Source organism: Eschrichtius robustus, chromosome 10, assembly GCF_028021215.1.
Source record: "Eschrichtius robustus isolate mEscRob2 chromosome 10, mEscRob2.pri, whole genome shotgun sequence".
NCBI classification, from domain to species: Eukaryota; Metazoa; Chordata; class Mammalia; order Artiodactyla; family Eschrichtiidae; genus Eschrichtius; species Eschrichtius robustus.
The window spans coordinates 59,300,301-59,324,047 of NC_090833.1; the positions used below are offsets into that span (position 1 = coordinate 59,300,301).

The 23,747-nt window shown below is 36.3% G+C and overlaps 1 long non-coding RNA gene across 1 annotated transcript in view; it reads left to right on the top strand.

Moving 5' to 3' along the window:
- LOC137770717 (uncharacterized) overlaps positions 1-23,747 on the top strand; it is a 233,978-nt gene that overhangs the window by 207,596 nt on the left and 2,635 nt on the right. Inside the window, exon 2 of the long non-coding RNA XR_011075214.1 lies at positions 21,055-21,205. This is a non-coding gene — a long non-coding RNA (uncharacterized lncRNA). The remainder of the gene's footprint in view (positions 1-21,054; positions 21,206-23,747) is intronic.

The window sequence follows — 23,747 nt, forward strand, 5'->3', positions numbered from 1 at the left end:
GTTTTGGATTAAAAAAAACACTAGGCTCACTATTGTCATAAACATGCTAAAGTTAAACCATTATCATGTTCTCCTACTTCTCAGAAATAATGCACCTTTTTCAAACACCAATGGTATTGTCTATAGTAGGGCAAAGGTCTTCTCTAAGGTAATACTGCTGGGAACTAAAACAGACACAGATATTGAAATGGTGATACCTTATTCATGACCATATGCTGCTACTGATTTTTGCATCAAGGCGTTTATCAATTCATTCCTTTTTTTCTTCTTGTTTCAACAGACTCATACTATTATTATTAAAAGTAAAACATGTAATAGACAGCTGAATGATAAGTAATCTAATATTCACTGATTGATATATTCAGCAGCTACTATATTACTTTTACCCTGTATAGACATGAGAAATGCATTCATAATAAAATATGATTTAAAAAATAAGTGTAATAGCTATTCTATTGACTTATAACTTATGTGAAAAAAATTACTAGAGATACTATATTTAGAACAAGTCAACAGTAGAGTGAAAAAGAATGGATCTGAAAGAAATATAAACTTAATAAACTTATCAAGTTCATATTATATGCAATGTGCTTTAAACATACAGATGGTTAATAATTTAGAATTTACAGAGGCAAATTAAAAATTATTATGCTCACCAACCATATCAGTAATTTCATCAAATATAAGTGCTCTAAACACACCAATTAAAATATAGAAATCTTTAGACTGGATTAAAAAAATAGGACTGTACTATATGCTGTTGAAAAGAAACTTACTTTAAAGATAAGGACATAGCTAGATTAACAGTGCAGAAAAAGATATATCCTTCAAACACCCAAAAGAAAGTGGCTATTTTAATATCAAAGTAGGTTTCAGAACAGTGTAAAGAGAGACATTACATAGTGATAAATGGGTCAAACTACCAAGAAAATATAACAATACTAAATGTGTAAGCATCTACTAGAACTTCAAAATACATGAAGCAAAAACTAATAGAAGTAAAAGGAGAATTTGATAAATCCTCAATTATAGTTGGAGACTTCAACACTCTTTGCTCAACAATTGATAGAACAAGGAGACAGAAATCTTTAAGTATACAGGAGATATGAAAAACACTATTAATCAACTTGACCTATAAATTGTTATTTATAGAACACTCCACCAATAACCACAGAATACTTATTATTTTCAAGTGCACAAGAAATTTTAACCATGATTGACTCTATCTTGGGCAATAAAATGAGCCTTAAAAATGTGAAAGAATAGAAATTATGTAAAGAATGTTTTCTTTCTATAATATACTAATGTAGAAATCAATATTTTTTTTTTAAATCTAGAAAATTCCCCAGTATTTGGAAATTAAGCCACACATTTCCAAGTGAACCTATGGATGAAATAGGAAGTCATAAGGGAAATTAGAAGCATTTTGAATTGAATAAAATTGAAAACACAACATATCAAAATTTGTTGGGTGTAGTTAAAGAAATATGTAGAAGGAAATTTAGATAGTTAAATTCTTATATTAGAAGAGAAGAAAGACTCAAATCAATTGTCTAATCTTATCTTCCATCTTACAAAACTGGAAAGAGAAAAGCAAGCAAAAGGAAGGAAATAATAAAGAAAAGAGCAGAAATAAATAATGTGGAAAACAGGTAAACAATACAGAAATCAATAAAACCAAAAGCTAGTTCTATAAAAAGATCAGTAAAATTGATAAACCTCTAACCAGACTGACCAAAGAGAAAAACAGAAAGAATATAGAAAATCAAGAATGTAAAGGTAGTCATGATCTCAGATCCTACAGACATTAAAAAAATAATAAGAGAATATTAAGCTCAATTTAATGACCATAAATTCAACAACTTAGATGAGATGGACTAATTCTTTTAAAAATACAAAGTACCAACCATCATTCCAGAAGAAATAAATGATCTGAATAGTTCGATGTCAGTTAAAGAAATAGAAGTTAAAGACTTCAAACTAAGAAAACTCCAGGTGCAGACTGCTACCTTAGAAAATTCAATTAAACATTTAACAACAATAACAACATCAAAAAATTCCACACAAATTCTTCCAAAATATAGAAGAGAAGGGAATACTTCCTAACTTATTTTATGAGCCTAACATCAGGCTGATACCAAAATCAGACAGAGACATCACAGGAAAAGAAAATTATAAAGCAATATCCCTTATGATCATAGATGCAAAAACCCTCAACAAAACAAAAGCAAATCAAATCCAGCAATGTATAAAAGTGATAAGACATCAAGATCAAACGGGGATTATCTCAAGAACACAAGGCAGGTTCATTTGGAAATCAACCTGGGAATGGTGATTGCATTCATTCATGGTAAAAAACAAAAACAAAAAAACACAAAAACCCTGAAAACTGGCATAGAAAGGAATATCATTGCTAATGTATAGTATTTACAAAACAAACAAAGAAACCAAAACTACAGCTAATAGAAAAGAAAGGAAAAGATAAAATGGTCTTTATTCACAGACAACACATAGAAAGACTGCAGAAATCTTTAAAAAGAAATAAAACAACTGCTTGAACTAAGTTCAAACTTGCAAAATACAAGGTCAACGTACAAAAATCAAATGTATTTCTATTTGTAAGATGTCAATTTTTCCCAAACTGATCTATAAGATCAACATACGTGTGGTATAGTAATAAATATATCTGGTCACAGGCAAGGCCCAAGGAAGTCTCCTGGGTCTTTTTGTGGTGAAGAACACTTCTAGTGCAGATACCCAGAAGGTTCTGAGATCCTCTTACACGTGGCCTCCAGCTGGGGATGACTTTAAAACTCCCCATGGTGATGGATGTTAACTAGATTTATTATTATTTCTATATATTGTTTCACTATATATATATATATATATGTATCAAATCATTATGTTGTATACCTAAAACTAATATACTGTTATATCATAATTATATTTTAATTAAAAAAATATTCTTAAGGATCCAAGATGGCATCTAAATTCCTTCTGAAAATAATACACAGCAGCAATAACAGGAAAAAACAAAAAAAACTTCAGCAACTCCCCAAGAGACAACTGTGAACCACATGAACTGTGGAATGTGACATTATAGTTAAAATCAGTGTTGAAAATTATTTCTGAACATGACTTTCAACACTGACTAAAAATTTTTGTGTACCATGACACTTTTTACAATTCTGTAAGATTAGATATTAACGTACAGAAAACTGTATATAACATATGAATTATATTTGTCAGATGAGACAAATAATGTCTGTTTGGTACAGAAGATTAATCCCAAAGGTTTCAGTTTAATTGCCTCTAGGACAGTAAATATATTTTATCTAAATTGGCCAAAAAAACCCCAAAAACTCATGAGCCAATGTGACACATTATAGGAGGGAGGTATATGAAATGTTATGGGAGCTTTGTGAACAGGACCATAATTGAGTATAGGAGGGCGTGTCACCAATGAGCTCCTAAATGTCAAAGGTACTGTTCTTTACTTATCCCCTACGGTTTCTCTGTTGCATCTCACATTGCTGAAAATATTATTAATCAACTTGAATTAATTCACTCACAGTTGAAAATTAGAGGTTTTCACATCATAATACAGATTTCTCCCTTCTCTTGAAACATTGGAATGTAAGGCAACACTTGATTTGCATACATACAGGGCAACAATGAGCTGGATAGGACCAGTAACTGATCCCTACGCATGAGCAAAATGTTTTCTGATTTGCAAAAACAGGCATTATATTTTGATTCCTGGCATGGTGGCTAAGCATTTGGGAAAAACTGGTTTTCCTGAAAGCAAACACAGTATCAGTACTGTAATTAGGAGATTCAGACTGGAGTCAGCAGCAAGAGTTGGGGGGTCTGAACCTGATACTCCCGAATTAATCTGGAAAGGGTTTAATGCATCCACAAGTTAGTAGCACACCATGGTTCCCAAAGGAAGCCAGTACAAAAGCTCTCTGAAGGAAATTGTTGGGAAATAATTCTTGTGGGTCTCCTATTTCTGCACATCTTGTGAGCAGAAGCCCTAATTGTGTTAGAGACTATCTTTTCAAGAATATTTGTAGAGCAAAAAGCCTTGGAAGACAGAGGCTATATCTCCTTAAGGAGTAAAGGTTATGTTTGTGTATTATCCAACATAATCAAGATAGTATCTCCCCCTGGATCACAGGACAGGCATGCCTAACAACCATCATAAGAGAGTCAGGTTCCCTAAGCTCAAGGTATTCATCACATAACACAATAACATGTGCAGGTGTCACTTGGCCCTATGCATATTTGCACCTGAGAAATCTGCACAACAAAATGTGGACCCTTTGGCTGCTACCATTGCTGTGAGTAATAAAGTCTTTTTGTTTCTGACCCAGCAGTGTTGTATCTTTTGCCAGTATCTATGAAACTGTGGTAGGCTAAGTTAATAGCCAGCAAGTAGGGTAAAATGTCAGACCCTTCACAGTTCTAGCCTTTTAAAGGGACATTTGGCTATAACTACTAACATTCAAAATGCATATGCAATTTGACCAAGGCACTTTACTTCTAGGTTTCTAATTTAGAGCCACATTTTCTTATAGACATAAAGGCACACTAGGATATTTATTGCAACGTTGTTTGGACTTAAATATAGACATAGGATAACTCTAGGCTAAATTGTTGGCTAAATTCTAGGACTTTCATTGGTTACCTGAAATGACTATATAATGTCCTATAATTTAGTCACACATATCTATAATGGCTAAATTATAGGACACCCATCGGTTGTATGAAATGAGGTCAAGCTATGTACACTTAGGTGGAAAGATTTTCTGGACATATATTAGGTAAAAAAAAGCAAACTCAAGTGAAAGTCGCATGATGCTTCTGGTATAATACCATGTACCTAAAACTATCCACAATATTATATTTCTATATTTGTAATGTATATATAATATCTATAACACATTATAGGTAATATATATACAATATTTATATTATTATAATATATAAATTCTGAAATGTCTGCAAAACTCTTAACAGGTTACTGCTGGAGAGGGGACTGGAATTGGGAAGTGACTGCCTAGTTGTCAAGGGCTTTATTTACCAGAATTGATTGAATTTCTAACAATATCAATATATTTGTTATACTGATATGATATATTGTTATATTACATCAAATAAATGTATTTATATAGACGCTACTCAATCATTACAAAATTAACAAATGCTCATTACCCATTAATACCCCAAAGTCACACTCATCATGCTGACTCTCTGTCTGCAAATTACATTTCCTTCTCTTCCCCCGATGCCAGTGTGCTCTCTTGCTTCCTGTACCTGGTTTCTGTTCTTTTGTCCCATTAATATGTTTATTATTATCAGTCTCATCATTATTATTTAATCTTTTACAATTATTAACATAGTTCTGGGTACTTACAGCAAAGTTACTAATGATAAAAATAATTGTCATAACAACTATATTATGATATCCCAGTGACCTATATAAGCTCATGGCATTGTGCAGATCTTACACATTATTAGAGAAAAATATAACATAATACAACATTTTTTGAAAACAAATTTGAACGTATTTTGTAAACTTAATCACTTGAACATCTTACAAGCCACTGATTCTACTCCTAGACAGACTTTTACACATGGTCACCAGGAGAAATACACAAACACGTTTACGGTGGTATTGTTCACACTGTTTAAAAGCAGGAAACAACAGAGATGTCTATAGACTAAATAATCAATACATACACTGTGGTATAGTCATACCACAGGGGATTTATGTAATAGTGAAAAAGAACAAAATTTAATAAAATGGCATGGGTAATTCTCGGAAACATAATATTTAGTAGAAAAAGCGAGTGGGAGATAGTACAGAAAATAATGATATTTTAATGAAAAATTTTTAAAAATTGTGTGTGTATAAACATGTGATAAACCTTTATAAATGCCAATACAATGATATGTGACAACAAAGCAGATCATGTACATATTTGTTGGGGGCACATGATGGGAGAACTAAGGAGCAGTAAATGCAACCATGTTCCTGATATTTTAGTTCTTCACTTAGGTGCTGGTTCATGACTATTCATTTTCTTGCTTGCTTCATAATTTACAAATATATACAGCAAGAATATGTACAGTTTTTCATATATAACAAAATATTACACATCCATGTAAAAGTACCTTGCCTATCACCAATCATCTTTGCATTGAATAAATGTCCATGGACTGTATCTGTCTTAGTTTTTGGAAGTTATTTTGCAGGGAGATAGCTTAGCTTCTGTCTGGTTGGGTTTTGTGTTTTGAAGGTAACAACCATCTTTTGTGTCAAGCCCATGTGACCATGTTCAAAGCTCCTCTTGAGTAACGATCAAGCAGGCAGTAGATATATGCTTATAGGATGCATTTTCACAATTGTGAATTATAGTTTAAAAAATAAAAATATTCTATGCTGGGAATAGCACAGGTGCTACTAGAAGCTTCATTCTGTGTAATGGAAGTAAGGATTATTTTTTATGCCCCATGGTTTCTATAAATAAAATTAACCAGACACCAATTATCACTTCATTGAAGGGATAAGTTGCTGTGACATCTACAGCTGAGATCAAACTCATTGCTTTTGCAATGCGAATTAATTAGAGTGGGAGAAAGCTATACTGAAGGGTTAGGATGCACTGCAAATTTGAAAAACCCTGTATTTTAAGCAACTCAGGGGAAATGTGTTCCAATTAGTGTATAATGTTAATATGCAGTGATCTTATTTATATACAGGTTCAGAATTCTGAACATTCCCTTCAGAATTCCCCACATTCTGAAGGGAATGTTCTTGTCCTGTCTCCAGGTATATTACTAAGCAGGTCCATTCCCTCTTTCAATATTTAGTGTTGACAGTCTTAGAGATAAGAATCTGCAGGGAGATCAGCTCGGTGCTTTGTGACCACCTAGAGGGGTGGGGGGATAGGGAGGGTGGGAGGGAGACGCAAGAGGGAGGAGATATGGGGATATATGTATATGTATAGCTGATTCACTATGTTATACAGCAGAAACTAATACACCATTGTAAAGCAATTATACTCCAATAAAGATGTTAAAAAACAAAAAGAATCTGTAGTGAACTCACAGTGGTGTAATGTACAGTTCCTAATCTTAAGGACCTGTTGATCTCATATTATATTACTAACTCTGATTTCCAAATTCTCATTTGCACTGTGTGTATAATCATTCACAGTAATCTGATTGCTTAGTTATTTACAATGCAGTAGTTTGATTTCACATAGATATAAACTCCTTGATGTGAAAGCAGGTTTAGTTTGTTAATTTTTATTATGCCTGTTTTTGTTTAGAAACAATAAAAAAACTTTTTTTTAATCCAAGAGTATCTAAGAAGTTGATATGAAATTTGAACCAACTGGCCAACATAAATGAAGAGAGACAGAGTAGAGAGAAAGAAAGCAAGAACTTCAACAAATGAACAATCATCATGCTCAGCAAACAAATAACTAATATTGTAGACATAATAAAGTATTTTTCAGAAAGACCTGAGCATAAATAGACACTTGAGAATTCAACTGCTGGGTGAAATTTGGGATATTAGGTAGATACTCATTTCTCATTTTTAAGAAGACATATAGAACATTAATTACAGACAGATGATGTTCTTAAACGAGCAGAAGGATTTTGCTGGCAGCTCTATAAAAATACACCCACACAGATATGATTAGCATCCTCACCTCCCATGAAATCAAGAATGGGGATGGAAGGGGATTCTGAAGGTATTCACGGTGCATTAATGAGGCAGCAGAGCAAGGTGCAATGATAAAACCAAGTGTCTGCGTGAGATTGCCATGACTGACATTTACAAAACAGAGAAACTAATAAGATAATTATTATCTTTTGTAGCACTTGGTTTAAAAAAAAAAATTCTAAAGCATTAAAATCATGCCGTTTTTGAAAAACAACTTGTGAAGCTGAAGACTTGAGATGTGACATGTGTCTGTCACTTATGCATGCTACCTCACTCAGTTATTCCTAAATAATCATATGATTAAACCACAGGTAGACTAAGTGAGTATATTTTTACTTTACATCATTAAAATGGGAGGAAATTATACCTTGACTATACCTATAGAAAATCTTATTTTAATTATTCTAGAATTCTAGAATTAATAGCAATTTTAATATTTTTCTCTAAATCCACTATCTTCAGTAATTGATGTAAATTAAACAATAACACTCTCTGATATGCCAACAAGATTTAAGGCTATATGTGGTATCTGAAAAAAAACCCAAAAAACAGAAACAAAATCACAACTCTTTCGAGGTTGATTTGATTTAGTGCTTATCATAAATGATAAAAAAAAATGAACTATCTGTCAAGACAAAATCGTACTGATCAGTGTTTCAAAGGCAGGCATACAGGACCTTCTTTTAAATTTAAATATTTGCCTGGACATTTATATGATTATTAAAGATCACAGCTAGAGTTTTTACTGCATATGTTTTATAAATATCTAGGTTATAGCTGCTAGTCTATTTTTAATAGTTTTTTTTAATTTTTATTTTTAAGAGTCTTATGATGGATTATTTCCTGTCATTCATATAGGAGAACAAGAAGTAGGAAGTCCTGATGTACCTCTATTTTCTTTTAAATTTACCTTTCTATGACTACCAACAGGTGGTGCCTGGGTAGGGGCAATGCTCTAAACAAAGTAAATGGTCAATTTGAGCCACTGAACCTAAGTTACACTGCTGCAACTGTGGCTTCTTCCAAGTCATTCAGAGATAACGGCCAGCAAAGGGGTGTAGAGAGAGGTGGCCTTCAGCCATTTGGCATTCACCAGCATGTAGGCCAGATCTGCTCCAAGAACCTAATCACCATCAATCAGCAAGATAACAACTTACCCTCTCATTGATTCAGAGCTGAAACATTCACTTTCCCACCATGGCTGCCCATTACATAGATACTTTAGCCCATGTGGAAAACATTTTCTTAAATATATAGACTACAATAGTTTTACAATATAATCATACATGGAAGTTACCTATCATAAGTGATTCTGATCCCATTGAACAAATTAGTATTTTTAGTGAATTAAGCTGCTGGAGATTTTTCCCTCAATTTTGGGAATGACACTCTGAAAAAAAAAAAATAAAAATGGCACAAACAATATAACTACAAAAACAATGTTTGTGAATTGCTGGATTTTTTTAGCTGATGGAGTTAGCTAACTTTTTAATCTAATCAATATTATTTTCTAATGGTGTTTTACTCTCAGACACAATTTGAGCAAAAGGGCTTAGGAGAAGTCTTTTAGTCACTTATTTTCATTGGAGGAGAGCTGTTTGTTTGTTTCATTGTACCTACTTCATGGACAGCATGATGATACTTTATAAACTGTCTCAAGCCAATGTCTTTTAAAAAAGATTCATCAGACCTCTGCTTAAGTTAGAAGAATCTTGGTAAGTCATTTTGGATTAAAAGAAAGTGTGGAATAAATAAATAAATATGTGATTAACTTATAAAAGTTAAATGAAAATGTATTATTTTAAATAAAATGTTCATAATTGTTCTTGTTTTAAATTTCATAAAAATAGCATAAAAAAACTTTGATTTGAGTAATTATCTTAACACATCCTCTCCACTTCTGCAAGAAAACAAAAACAAAAACAGAAAAACAAAAAAAAAGAATGACAATGAAGCTACTTTAATTTTTGCAGGTGTTGAAACTTTCCATTTGAAAATGTTCTCCATAACACAAAGCCATCTCTGTTCAGAAATCGATTTTGATAGTACAAAAGCAACTTTGACCAACAGAGAGAGCAGGGCTTAGCAAATTTTTTTGTAAAGGGCTAAACAGTAAATATTTTAGGCTTTGCGGGTGAAGGAGAGCAGAATTTGCTACCCCAAAATATGCTTCTTTGGCATAAAGGTTATTTTAGGCTGGTTAATTTTAAGAAACTCCAACACAGGAGAACCTTTGAAAACCAGTACAAGTTATCCTTTGGTAAGAGACATTTACATTTATAAAGGAAATCAGCATATGTAAGGGTGTCTCCCTCTCACTACCAAGAAGAGGATGACCAAATCTCTAGAAACTCTTATCAGTGCAGAAGGCATTCAGGACTTAAATCTGCATAACAAACATATCATTGTTTACTTTGCCTGAAAACTCCTTAACTTCCACCCCCATACCCATCCCAGCATCTTTCTTTTGTCTTTAGCTGGAGATGGTATTTAAGGTGGTGTCTTGGGCCATTTTGGGGAGTTACTCAGTTTTCTTGGATCTCTCGCATATATACAGGAGGTATACATGTTACTAAACTTATGTTTGTTTTTCTCCTGTTAATCTTTTATTAGAGGGAGGTCTCAGCCAAGAACCTAGAAGGGTAGAGGGAAAATTATTTTCCTCCCCTGGATGGGCCATACAGTGTCTGTCACAAGTACTCAACTCTGCTGTTGTGACATCAAAGCAGCCAGATACTAAATAAATTAGCTTGGCTGTGTTCCAATAACACTTTATTTATGGGCATTGAAATTTGAAATTCATAAAATTTTCATGTACCATGATTATTATTCTTTTGAATTTTCTCCCCAAACATTAAAAAATGTAAAACCCATTCTTAGCTCACAGACTGTACAAACACAGGTGGCAAGGTAGATTTGGCCAATAGACCATAGTGTGCCAATTACAGAGATGGATGATAAAGTCTTTGTTTTTATATATATATATATATATATATATATACACACACACACACACACACACACACACACACACACACACACCAATGGAATATATATATATTCCATTCCTACTCAAGTAGGTGTTTTGTGAAGGCTGTTTGGTGGTAATAAGGTAATAAGGTTTGTAAAAGAGTTACTTCTAAAGATACTCAAGGGCTTCCCTGGTGGCGCAGTGGTTGAGAATCTGCCTGCCAATGCAGGGGACACGGGTTCGAGCCCTGGTCTGGGAAGATCCCACATGCCACGGAGCAACTGGGCCCGTGAGCCACAACTGCTGAGCCTGACCGTCTGGAGCCTCTGCTCTGCAACAAGAGAGGCCGCGATAGTGAGAGGCCCGCGCACCGCGATGAAGAGTGGCCCCCACTCGCCGCAACTGGAGAAAGCCCTCGCACAGAAACGAAGACCCAACACAGCCAAAAATAAAAATAATAAATAAATAATAAATTAAAAAGTTAAAAAAAAAATAAAAATAAAAAAAAAAATAAAGATACTCAAGCCCTCTGTCATTTTCACTGAAGGCCACTGCTGTCAGCTAAAACAAGAACCATTTTGGATAGTATCTTATTAGGGCCTGAAAATAAGAACAGAAGCTTGAAGATAATCTTTCATGGTGAATTGCATTGACTTGGTGCTCAGTGTCTCTTTATTTACTTTCTGCCTCACTGACAACAAACCTCAAAGCCCATTTATTTATACACTTAGTCATTCCTTTGTTTATTCCATCATTCCCCATTAAATGCCAGGTACTTTCCTAAGCACTGGGGAAACAGTAAGTTAGACACAATTCCTGAAGTGCAAGAACTCATAACAGCTATGAGACAAACAAACTAATAGCTGGATTTCACTGTGCCAAGTGTGAGATACGAGAAGAGAATCCCCAGGACACCAAGGAAGAGAAAGAATGCCTTGACAAGACAGAAAGTACACTGGAGACCTCAGAGAAACAAATCTGTTTAAGATATTTAAAGAAGAGAACACTTACTGCCAATAGCCTCAGACAACACATGTAATATTTACTATTTATACAATAGTGTAGCAATTGCCTGCATGTATAATCATGAAATATTAGGAATTTTAGGGTTACATCTTAGTGGTAACTCATTTGGATTCTTACATTTTTTAAAATAAATTTATTTATTTTATTTATTTATTTTTGGCTGCATTGGGTCTTCATTGCTGTGTGAGGGCTTTCTCTAGTTGTGGCGAGTGGGGGCTACTCTTCATCGTGGTGCGTGGGCTTCTCACTGTCATGGCTTCTCTTGTTGTGGAACACGGGCTCTAGGCACCTGGGCTTCAGTAGTTGTGGCTCGCAGGCTCTAGAGCGCAGGCTCAGTAGTTGTGGCACATGGGCTTAGTTGCTCCTCAGTATGTGGGATCTTCTCAGACCAGGGCTCAAATCTGTGTCTCCTGTATTGGCAGGTGGATTCTTAACCACTGCACCACCAGGGAAGCCCTGGATTCTCACATTTAATTAATGAGAAAAAAGTGGCCCTGAGAAGAGAGGTGAGAAGTTCAAGGTCACCCAACTCTTTAGAGGTGGCCTTAATTAAACTTGTAAGTTCTTCGTGCCAATGCAATATTGTTTCTTCTACACTAAGCCTTCTTCTCCTCCTCCATAGCTTTTTATTGATTGTTCATTGTTTATTCTCTCTTTTCTATGCAGGTTCTCTAGTCAACTTGCAGAGCTCTTATCTTTTCCTTAATGATTCTTTAATGAGTGTAGTTGATAAAAATTGAGAAAATGAAATTGGAAATGATGCTCAAACAACATTACCTTTTTTGGATTTTCTGCTGATCTGAAGTAAAAATGCAATTACCTCAGCTCTCAGACTCAGCATGTTGTGTTCGTCATTCCAGGTTACTCCATAAATTGCAATTATTGTCATTTGTGACTCTCACAAGATTATAGGTGACTGAGTACTTCATCAGCCAAGATCAGAATTTCCCATGGCACAAAACAAAACACTTGTATAATGATCTAGGAGGGTGGATTAAACATACTGAATGAGAGAGCTACACCCTGAAAATGTTCAGGGGATTATCAGTTTAATTTTTCAAATCCATTCAACTAAAGTGAAATTGATGTGGCTCTGCTTAAGTGTCAGTACCATTTTGGGGTTTAACTTTTACATTTCTGACTTCCTGCTACTTAAGGTTTCTACCACTTTTGATGCTAAAGAGTAGGATACCAAAAGAATTCAAGTCACTGAGCAAAATCTGTGGTTGGTGGTTTAAATTGTTCATTTAAAAATAGATATACTTAAATACATGATAATGGTTCTCTCCCCTTATTTTGTCCTGAAATCTATGCCTTATCCATCCCCATAGCTCCATAGAGTGGAATTTTTGTGTAGTGTTTCTTATTATCCTTGAAAATATTTCTACAGAGACAGTGTGATGTGTGTGGGTGTGTGTGTGTGTGTGTGTGAATTTATGCCCTATGGGAGGCCAGTTGCCTATTTGAGAGAACATATTCCAGGGATAGCTAGCATTTTAAATCTTCTAATCAAAAGCCCTCATTACAAAGGTATGCACATCAGCTATTTTATCGCTAATATTCTTATTTCAGATTTGCATCAGATTAGCATAATGGGTATTAGAAACTATTTTTTGCTACTGATATGAGTGACAGAAATATTATGCAGGCTTTCCTGCCCTTGTAGGAATGAGGTGTAAGAATCCAGAGACCAGGTTATCAGTATCTTTTGGAGGGGGGCCTGAGGCAAGATTCTGAAATGGTCTACTGTATACCCACTGATTCAGAACAAACTTGTTGCCATACTAAATCCTGCTGCTAGGATATCTGTTGCATATGCTTCAAGCAAATCTTTCACACAGGTGGGGTCAAAACACTAAGAAGGAGCTTACAAAATAAGTTGCAGACTTATTTTCTAATAAATGTTTGTGTATATAACCAAATTCCTTCTGTTAGCCTTATTTTAGGGTAACCTGGTTATAGAAGACTGAAGACTTTTACCTGCCTCTAACTCTTGGAACTTTTATTTATCATAAGGAACCTACTAATTGTGAATGATCTATTGCCTTAGATCAGTTGGCAGCAGGAGTTGGTGTGTGCGTGCATACACAGGGATGCATCCACAGGAGAGTGGTGAAGTAGGAGGAGTGGAGTAGGAGACAGACTGGAGCTGCCAACTGTTTATATATGGGCTTATTTGTCCTTGTCCCTTAGGTTGGAAAGTTTCTCTTCCACAAATTCTCCTGAATTTCTTACTGGCGAGCAAGTCATTTGTCTTTTGCTCCAGAGATGGTAACATGTGATTTATGACCCACACTTACCTACAGTTGTTCAGATCTCTGTCATCTCCAGGACGGATGGTTAAAATGCAGTCTACTTTAGTCTATCCTCTTCAGCTTGCATGCCTTTATTTGTTCTTTGAAAGCCTGTGCTGTGTATATTTCATGGAAAAAATCTGGTTTAAATGCTCTTCTTTCTACTTTCTACGTGTGACAAATGTTCAAGTTACTTTTCTCCCTCAAAATTTCCATCATTATTGCTTCTTTTCCTTCTTCTAATGTTGCCATGCTTCTTTCTCATGTCTTTAAAATAAAAAAGCCATTTAGTAAACAATATAATAAATACTTCTGCAAACTTAGGGCTTATATCATCCAACACTATTTCCAAGCCTTTAGAGTCATAGTTTTCTTGAATTATAGGTTTTCATTTGAAATCTATGTTCTCTGCATTTGTCTATGTGAATTAAGCATTCTCTACTCAGAATGTTGTTTCTTGAATTTTTTTCCTTCTCCCCTTTTATTTTTACTTTCTGCTCTAAACTTAGTCATGATCTTTGTCGATTAAGAGTGAAGATACATTGCGGAACCAACTGAAATCTTCATTTGACCCAGTCCAGAGTAAATAAATTAGTATTAATAAGAGCACTTACATTAGTTTAGATAAGCAATGCTGTGCTACAGTGACAAATAATCCACAGTAACAACAACAATATTATTTTTCACTCATATAAAGTCCACCCAAGGCTGAAGGACAGTCAAGGATAAATCTCTTCCAACTAGTGACTCAGGGGTTGAGGCTGTGTTCAATCTTGTGGCTATGACACTTACAATACCTGGTCTATGTGGTCTCCAAGTCCATGGAAGAGACAGAAGGTGGTCTACTAGATCTTAAGTGCTTTGCCTGTAAGCAACATACATTACTTTTCAGAGGACGTGGCTCAAAGCTAGTCACCGATGCCTGCTTAATCGCAAGAGGACTCAGAGAATCAGGTGAGCAGTGACTGTCTCTGCCTAGTGTTTTCGTAGAGGAAGAGCTGCGTGACTACCGCGACCATCTGGTAAGAATGTTGTTACTCAGAGCACTGGAACCCTGATGAATACCTAAAATGAGCATGCATCTGTTACTCAGAGCTATCCTTGTAACGAACTGGCACCTCTGCTTAGAGATATGTATGACTGGCATCTCATCAAACCAAGTTCAGCTTCCACTTCCCTACCTCCACTCCTTGAGAAGGGCTAAGATAAGGGCTCTTCTTTTATGCAGTGGTCAGCCTGTTCCTCTCCTTTCTGCAAGACTCATGACGTGGGGGTGGGGTGGGGACGTTTTGGTGAACTCCTTCCTTGGCAGGAAATGATAAGGGAAGTCTTCCAACTGGACCTCCTTATCTATAAGACTGTATCCTGCTCTGGATCAGGATCTTGAGAATTTTAAAACAGTTTCTCAATTTTGAAACCTTGCTATGCTTGTTATACTTTATCTATATACATGTACAGATTAGCAGCAAGGTCCTTAAAAATGCAGCATCTGTGCATTTTCTTTTGAGGACTGCAGGAAGGATGAAGGAAATCTGGAATGTTGAAGATTGGTCAAGAGGATAGGCTTTTGTGTCCATCAAGTCTAGGCTTAAATTCTCTCACTGTTGCCTATTAACCATTTGGTCTTGAGAAAGGTAATTTTTAGCCTCTCTGAATCTCTCTGAAATGGACGTACAAAAATCTTTCTCGGTGGTAGTTGTGAAGATGAAATAAGAAAGTGTACATTACCAGTACATGTACTTAGCCATGCACTTAGCAGTCAATGAATTGTGGCTATTGATATAATTGTTAATTTAATAACCATAACAGTTATAATGTAGAGTAGAAGGGAAGACCTACAAAAACAAAGGAAGGAAAACAAAGGTGACAGTCTAGGCCTAAGAGATAGCCCTGATTTTAGTAGCTGAAAGGTTTGCAAGAAGTTTCCTGCAAATATTAATATTTCATTAATATTAATGTTAACAAAAATATTAACTGCAGAGCTTGAAGTTCCAGAGATTGGAGGCCTCCTCTTTTAAATATTTCTCTTGCTTGACATCTTTCCAATATTTTTCTTCATCTTACTTTGTTTAATACCAATGTCTATTTTCTCTTTGATTCTCAAAGGGCTATAAATCTTTGCTTGAGGGATGATAGTATGTGTATTGTTCTGTCTATGGTATCCTAAAATTCTGTCCTTGGTCCTTTCTCCATTTCATTCACTCTCCATAATGATAACATCCAAGTCAAAATCCTGGCACATCTCTCTGGGACAGTTGTTTGCAAAGGATGGTCTCCAGACCAGCATCTTCAAAATCATCTGGGAGCATGAAGGAAAAACAAATTCTTGGGCCCCACCCCAGAATCAGAAGGTCTGGAGGTTAGCCCAAGAATCTGTGTTTTCTACAAGCACTCTAGGTGACTCCAATACACGCTGAAGTTTAAGAGCCGTTGTTATAGATCACAGGTTTTCACATTCACTATGCCCCAAACGTAACTCATCTCTTCCTCCCCACTTCTGCTAATATACCCAGTTCCACTCTTTTTAGTTAAATGTCTCCTCCTTAAGACCAGTTACTCAAGCTAGAAATTTGGATTTGTCCTCTTCTCCTTACCCACCCTTCATATCAAATCACCAATCATCCAATAGCTCTCAAATACAGTTAACCCTTGAACAATGTGTGGGGTTAGGGGCACCTACCCCTCATGCACTCAAAAATCTGTGTATAACTTATAGTCTGCTATCCATAGCCTTGGTTCTACCATCTGCAGATTCAGCAAACCATGGATTGCATAGTACTGTAGTATTTACTATTAAAAAAAAAAATTGGGTACAAGTGAACCCGTGCAGTTCAAACCCTTGTTGTTCAAGGATCAACTATACATCCTCTTCTGTCACTCCCCACAGACCACCATCAACTCAGCCTATATTACTGAAAGGCCTTTTTTGCTAAACCACTAATATATGCCAGGCTTTGTGTCAGGCTAGGATTGGCAAACTCACAAGTGCAGGATAAATCCAGGCCAAGGCTAATTTTTTTAAACAAGATTTTATTAGAATACAGCCACACTCACCTGTTTACAAATTGTCTGGACTTCTTTTGCACTATGACAGAATTGAGTAGTTGCAAAAGAGACTGGATGGTCCACAAAGTCTAAAATGTTCACTATCTGGCCCCCTACCTTAGAAAAGTTCTGTGACCACTGAGGTAGGCACTGGGCATACATGGAGAGAAAGATGGATATCATATATGTCCTCATGGAATTTACAGTCCAGCATGGAAAACCTGAAGATAAAGTGAGCTATATAGTTATCCATGTCAGGAGCATCTGACCTAGCCTAAGGGGAGCAAGAAAGGCTTTCCTGGGAAAGCGTGGTGAAGCCAAGTTTCAAACGATATATGGAAACTCATCAGGCAAAGGAAAAAAGGAGAAAAGTGTCACGATCAGAGGAAATAACTTGACATATGTATGTATGTATGTATGTATGTATGTATGCATAGGTGGATGTATGTATGTAACATAATTTCTCTCAGTACTTGGTGTTGTCCTCAGTACATTCTGGTTTTCAGTGTAGTTGACTATCCAATAATTATTGCTTAAAAGCCCTTGACTCTTAATCTTTAGGGCAGAAACCTTCAGATCACTCCCTACCAGGTGGTTCCCCATTGCACAGTGAGTCCTAGTTCTAGAAGTGACTCGACATGACTCAGGGCAGCAGTGGGAACAATTCTTTTGAGCACGGGAGACACTCCATATTAAGCCACTAAACAAATTTCTTCCTGAAAGCCCAATATACACTTCGGGAGTTGCCTGAAGTAATGACTATCAGATTGCATTTTATAGCTGCTACCAAGTGACCTGGATAGAGAAATATTGGCGTAACAATTTTGCCCCAGGGTCTGTGGCAAAATATGTACGCACCACTGGTTTTTCAAGATAAATCTCATGCAAGATCTGAAATGGTTTTGGTTACATGTTCCTCTTTTCCCATTAAATATTCTTTTCCTCTTTGTAGAGACACTTAAGGAAAACATTTAAAAACTCACAAGCTCAAGAAAATATATCTGAAATAATTATAGAGCATTTACTTTTCTTTTTTTAATTGCATGACACTAAAAAATCTTTCCTCTCTTCACCAAAGATGGGCACTTCAGAGGTACTTTTCCTCTTTCTTCTTGGAGGAAAAAAAAAAGTGTGCAAAAACAGGGGTCCAGGCCACTGTCGCTGAGAGGTGAGACTCCAACAATTTGAGACCAGCACCATTTTTCTCCTCATTTTGCTATAACCTTATCTGCTTTTACTGCTGCTCTACCATCTCAGGTAAAAGGCATATCTCATTCTCTTTTCTGCCTACAAAGCCAAGCTGGAATAATTCCACCTGTTTTGTGGCTGGCACTGATCCTTTTTGGCATGAAAAATGGAAACACTGGGACAGTTAAAGCACTGTCTACATTTCCAGCATCTCGCTGGGTGCCCTCCTCTAGCTAATAACTCGCTCCTGTCCAAATGGTACATTTTCACTTTAGTCAGGGATGTCTTGAGATGGCTGTTTTAGAGGTAGAAGTAGTTAGGGGATCTGAGAGACTTCTTAATTTCTCCCTCGTCTCCAACATCTAGATTCCTCATGAATCAGATCATTGCCTGCTCACTGCTTGCTTGCCTGCACAGCCTCCTTCCTTAATCACCAGCATTACTTTCAATCTTGTTGCAGATGTAGCTGATTAAAAATACTGGTCTTGAGAAAATTCTCTTTCTTGAAAGTCAGTGCTTGCAGGAGATTAGGACTATTTATATTGTAAGGCACTCCCTTCAAAGCCTCTGGTGGCTTTACTCTCTTGACTGATGCAAACCTCAACTAATTCTCTTTATCCAGATAATCCACTTGCTTCCAGTATTCATCAAATGGCAAAATGAAAAGCTTTTAAGAAAGAGAATAAATGTGCAGGCTTAAAATCACATAGAGTTTTAGTCTTAATAAAATTGTGAAAAAAATTTTTTGAGGAAATCAGATGTCTGAATCTTAGGTCCAATGAGATAGCTTAAAAGCAGATAAAATCCAAGAGACCATACCAGATATGTTTTGTACCTCTTGAATGGCTTTAGCAGGTGTTTGGATCACAAACTTTTGATGAGGGAAAAGAAATGTGTTTTTTCTCTCAGATAAGATGACCATAAGGCAAACTCCCCCTATCTGAGCCCTGCTTCTTCCCCTTACTTGCGTGGAATTCTCCATTGCACGAGTTCTCTATTTGATGTTTAAATTGAATTCATTAGATATTTAATGCACAGTGACCACACACAAGGTACTAACAAATATACATATCTATAATAAACAGGAAGAGTCCTGTCCTAAGGAAGCTCCATTATTACAGTAAGGGCCGACAGGTTGTTCTGAGTTAGGGCCAGAAAACCAAAAGATTCAAAGTCTGTCTTTTCCCTGATTCAATCACTCCTATAGCACTGGGCGAAAGAAAACGTGGTGAGTAAAGGGATGCTTTTGAAGCAGTGACATCCAGGACTCCAGTTCCAAATTTACAGAATTAATAGTTGAACAGATTTCCGAGACTACCTATAAGATATATGATTTGGAAGTGGTGTAAATCATGCTTCTCTATGTGATACTCTGTTAGGGGTGACGTGTAGACTGATACTACAAAAGTGTTACTATTGCTGCCAGGATACCACCAGGAATATCAGGTATCTCCCAAACACATTTAAAAAGTAGCATTGCAATTCTTTCACACTTTGAAAACTTCTGCCCAAGAGAGTGAAAACAAAGCTTCTGTTTTCTTTCTAATTGACAATGTGCTATGGTTAGGTATCAACTGACTTAGTATCCACCAAAAAAAAGGTCTGATATTTGGAGCAAGACAATATGAGAAGAAAAGACTATTCACGGTGTGAGCTTGCAGGCTTCTTTCCCAGGTTTACACTGTATGAACGGGCTATTTCAGACAAGTGGAATAAAATGGTGAGAATCATTGTAAGAAAGCAAACAGGAGAGCTGTAACCAACAGCCCACTGGCGTGAACTGCCAAACACAAACTGTCGCTTGAAGCTTACTCAATGCAAACAAAATGAGCAGACCACAGGTCAATTATGTTCCCTATAAGGTCTGACGCAGATCACTGGGGTTGCTACAGACTGGTGTGGGTGCACACGGGTGGGTTTTGATGGTTAACCATTTGAAGTGAGTGCCTGCTTGTGTGCCCTGTTATTTGATAGCTTCATAATGAAACAATGAATCTGCTAAGTTATAAAACGACAAGGGTCGTCTTTATAAGGCTTGGCCTGGGAAAGGCCTCATGCACAGGGAGAATCCTACTCAGGGCTTGTCGGAGATAGAAACCCTCAGGGGGAGCCTTTGGTCCTATAGGTGGGCACACTTCAAAAATTTTTGAATAAAGGACGTGGGTAAGCCGATTTCTTGGCGAAATCTTTCTTAACCACATCAATGGCAGGAGGATTTTCATTTCTCCGAACCACAATCTACGATCTATGTATATGTGTTGGAGCAATATCTCATCATCCATTCCTGGCGATAAACGATGCTTGACTTGCCTTCCTTCCCCTACAAAGATTACAAGGCACTCCCTGATCAAGAATTTTACCTGCTCCAAAAAATAATGGAAAATCAATGTAAAACTTTTGCCTTGTTTTCAGGGTAGCTAGGGAGGTGGTTGGCTTTAGGGGGAGATGACTTTGACATGACTCCCTGTTTTATATCTTGGGCACAACCCAAAAGCTGTGCTCTGAATGACCACGTGAAGTGCTACCTTTCTTCTGACTGGAGGCCCTTGTGCAGATTATGGGGCATTTAGTGGAATATTTCCCTCCTGAATTTGAATTTAAACTCTACTAAGCTCAAGGATCGGCGTTGTTCTCAGGGGATAGTGTGGTTACAAAGTGGTCTCTCTACATCTCATGTTGACTTTGGAGATGACCAGATTTAGGGTGAACAAACCTAGCTTGGATTGCTGTTGTGGGCTGCGGTGTAGAAAGATCGCCTTCCTTACTCATGGTCTGTGATGTTGTTTCAGGCTAAACGACTTTTAGACTTTAGGAAATGCATTGCTGGTGGCTATTCTACTTTTGCTGATTCCCTGAAGGGAGGAAGTATGCTGGTGGTGAAGAATGAAGAAGCAGGTCTTCAGGGGAAGAAAACAAGTATAGAAATTGGGACATATTCCTGTGAGTAGAGGGTGTCATTTGGGATGCTTTTCTCTTTGATTTTGGGAACAATCTTACATTGCAAGTAATTATTCCATATTTAAACACATTTTAGCAAAGTCGGATGCAGCTAAAAATCTTTTACTGATTTTATCTTTGGAGGGGGGAGGTGATAATCTTCAAGTCATCCTTCTGATTTTACTTTAAAAGTTACTTGTACAGAAGATGCTCTCCTATGCCCAGAGAAGGAGGTTCTTCAATCATGTCTTAAGACTGTGTGCTTTTCATTCATAGCATTTGCCATGAATTATAGTATGTGTTTGTGGTTATATAATTACTCCAGAGGCACAGTCTGATCAGTGCTGGCTCCCCAGTACTTAGTGCAATGCCTGATACAGAGTAGAAATTCATTAGATATCTGTCAAATAAATGATAAATGCCCCAGAGGGGGAGTCAGAGTGGTGGAGAAGAGCTTAAGATGGGAAGAACAGGACAGAGGTGACAACTGAAAAATGAAGGACAATGCCTGGACACTGAGTAGAAACTTTGAAGTTAATTTTGTTCCTCATGAATTTTTAGCATGTTATAGGTAAGTGGAATCTGATCTAAAATTAGTATCTTTTTTCCGACCGCGAGCTCAGGAAATTGAGTTTTTTTTTTTTTCAGGATGCGCTCAACTTATATTCAAGTAATTAATTCTTGAGTATAAAAGGACTGTTAGATTTGTAAAACGTAGTTCCATTGTGCCTTAATACTTTCATTAACATCTTGTTTTGATTATTAATTTACCATTTTTAATAACATAACATGTTGTTTTAAGCATAATAAAATGATTCAAAGGAGATAATGTACATGAAATAGAGACATCCTACCAAACACTATGCATGCAAGCTATTTAAAAATTATTTTGTAATTAAGAATTGTGCTAAACACCTTGCCCACCCCCACTGCAGAGTTGGTGAGCAAACTGAGGAGCCAGATCTTCTCTTATTCAATTAGCTTTATCTCTGTACATGCCTAGACACATGCTGCAACATAGTCATTGAATAAAAGTTTCCTGAATAAATAAATAAATGAAAGAAAGGATCCCTAGGTTTTCCTAGAATAAAATGAACTTGAGAAAATTGATTTTAATATTAATGTGTTGAGAAAAAAAAAAACAAAAGTCTTTTACAGCTTGAAACTAACTGTAATGTCATGGGTAGTAATATTTTCAGAAATAATGAGACTGTCATTTGTTCCATTGCCTGATAAACTAGGTTGATGTATTACCTTGAATATAACGGTATAGGTAAAGAAAAGAAAGAAACAAGAATGGACACAGGTTTTGTAGCATCTTAAGTTTATACAATGTGGAGGTCCTTTTGGTTAGAAAAATAATTTTTAAAATTACAACTATAAATTTAGGTACAAGTCCTCTTAGATGAGGCCTTGCAAGAGAGGGACCTGAAGCATGACCTTCACTGACTTCAGGCCAAATCTTCCTCTGGCACCTAAACCAGAGGATCATTCACATTTGTGTCTTTTGGTCATTGCAGAGTCAAACAATTGTTACAGCCTTTGACAGTGGCTCTGCAGGATTTGAAAGCTGAAAGACACCATAAAATTATTTAAATATGTTTTCAGCAGAAATAACACAGTAAAAATACTTTCTCAGTTATAACCATGACCAAATGATCTCCCTGAGAATACATGGCAAGCTTGATCCCAGAACAACAGGGATTCACAGGTTGAGTGAACAGATGCAATCCAGTTAGCCCCACTTAAATGACCATTTTCTGCAGAAGTTAAAGTGGGAATAGAAAAATCCTGCCTGATTTCACACTGGATGTGCTGTGATTTAGTACCCAGCAACTTTTTAGTCACACTCTGGCTTTCTATCTACCTTCTAGGAATGTCCGTTTTTATTCTCTACGTCAAGAATCTAAACAGCTATCTCTACTGGGCTTGCACAACGCAAAGAGACTAGATTCTTCAGCTTTGCTCATATCCTCCCACCTTTAAAAATAAATTGAGAATAAATCTCTTAAATGTGTAAAAATGCAACCTCCTTCTGTTGAGACAACAGAGTTGAGCTGGTGGCCTGAAAGATACTTGCAGTCATGGAAAGCTGTTCATTGAACTAATAAGGTGATCAGTGAGCTCTCAATATACCATGTCCTTTTTATTTTTTTTAAGTTTTCATAATTTTGATTCCAGATGATCAATGAAGGATGACACGCTAATTCTACCTTAAAATAAATTATGAGAACACTTTATTTTTTAATAAAATACAAACACAACACTCCCATAACTCTTTTTTTTTTTTTCTTTTTGGTGCTGGTTATATGTAGTTCTGCTAAATGTCAGAGAATGTTACAATGCAGAACAAAAACAATGCTGAAGCACCAGTTCCCTGCCTCTCCCCATGCCATTAGGAACAAGCATGTATTTCAACTTCTGACAAAAGTTATGCACATGAAAGCACACTCTATTTTATCCTATAGTTACAAAGGAAAGCCAGTGGGCCTAAAACTGGCACAGTGGATATGGACATTATACCTCTAAAAAAGATATTAAAGTT